We start from the raw sequence: 1,772 nt of genomic DNA, 5'->3' as shown, positions 1-1,772 counted from the left end.
GAGACAGAAATGGATAGAGAAAAAGGAAAGAGAGAGATACAGGTGCGACGAGAAAGAGAAAACAAGCTAGAAATAGGCAACACTAAACATGTCGTCCCCCACGAATGATGCAATCCCCCTTTGGGCCAATCAGTAACAAGTACACAGATGTCATAGCGCCCCCTTAGACCAATCAGTGCAATTTAAAAAAAGCAATTAGACGCATCATTCCCCAAAGTTTTGTCAAAATCTGATCGCCGGTGTCCAAGATATTGTGTGTGACGGACAGATGGAGAGGGAGAAAGAGAGAGAAGGAAAGAGTGGAGGAGAGAAAAAGGGAAGAGGGACAAAGAGAGAGAGAGAGAAAGAGGTAGATATAGTGAGAGAGAGAGAGAGAGAGAGAGAGAGAGAGAGAGAGAGAGAGAGAGAGAGAGAGAGAGAGAGAGAGAGAGGGCAGAAGGAGGAAGGCTGTGGAGGGAGAACAAGGGGGAGGGAGAGAGGGAGTGTGGAAGGAGAGGTTAGTGGTTTAGAGAGAGCTTAGTGGTGACAGGAATCAATACTGTGTGGTTGGAGACAGAAAAGCAGAGCAGGAGTCCTGACATGACTGAGTGGCGCCTGCCCACGGATTTCCACTGAGCGAGCAGAGCAAACATTTCTCAATAAAAAGCTACAGAAAGCTGAAGTCTACATCACATCTGGTGTAATACTCAAAGACTCAAAGAGGTTCAGACTATGTTCATCTGGATTATTTAATGGGCTTTATAGCTTATTTTGTTTGATCGTGAAAGGGAGGAGTACACCTGCAAAATGGCCTTTGATTAATTGTTTAAAGGGATAACTAAAATATGCAGTTTCTCATTAAAATGTTTTTTTTTTTGTCATTGTTGGGTGTAAAAAACAACACGAAACTGCGAGAATCTGAAGTCGTTTCTATGCTGAGAAAAGCCAATAAATTGATTTCTCTGTTTTGCTGCGGATTAAAAACTACACCCTGCACAGTAACTTGGACCTGGACCCTATAGCCCCTTAGACCACTTGTTCTGCCAGTTGCTGCTGTGGCACCTGAATTTCCCCAAGGGGATTAATAAAGTGATATCTTATCTTTTATTTATCAGCTCTCTGAACTGTATCACTATGAACAATACAACAGCCAAAAGCTCCATTTCATTACAGTTATTCAATGTTAGGAACATTCAAATCTTGGTGGATGATGAATATAGAACTCAAGAGTGATACTAAATAAGAAAATTAACATACTGGGTTGACCGTCCCTTTATAGTGAAACTAGTGAAACTAATAATTAATTTCACATTAAAGGGGCAACAAGGAATCTATGACTTTATCGATCTTTATTGGCAACCAAGGATTTGCAACAACATTGGCAGGTCTCAGGTAGAGCTTATGGTGGCCTTTAATTCACACAAATAATAAAGTCACATTTTCACAATAGAGGGGAGTAAGCTGGCTAATTAGAGCAGAGATCTAACAGAAACATCTAGTGAAATAGCATATTATAACAACGCTAAGTACTGAGTTATTGTTCCAAAACAGATCAGGCTGGAAAGTGAGTCCTGAAAGCCAGAAATCTCAGCACCTGACGGAGTAATGGTTGAGTCATTGGTAAGATAACATAAAACTTTATTGATCTCTGTGGGGAGATGAGGTTGTTGAAGCAGCAGAGTAATAGGATTCAGCAAGGAAAAGGGAAAAAGCACACACACAACTAGAATATAAAAATAAGCAATAAAAACCTAGTAGAAATAATAAATTAAACAAAATCAGTAAAATAGAAT

This window comes from Centroberyx gerrardi, chromosome 3, assembly GCF_048128805.1.
Source record: "Centroberyx gerrardi isolate f3 chromosome 3, fCenGer3.hap1.cur.20231027, whole genome shotgun sequence".
NCBI lineage: Eukaryota > Metazoa > Chordata > Actinopteri > Beryciformes > Berycidae > Centroberyx > Centroberyx gerrardi.
The sequence above is the reverse complement of the archived record's forward strand: the minus strand, read 5'-3'. Positions refer to the sequence as shown.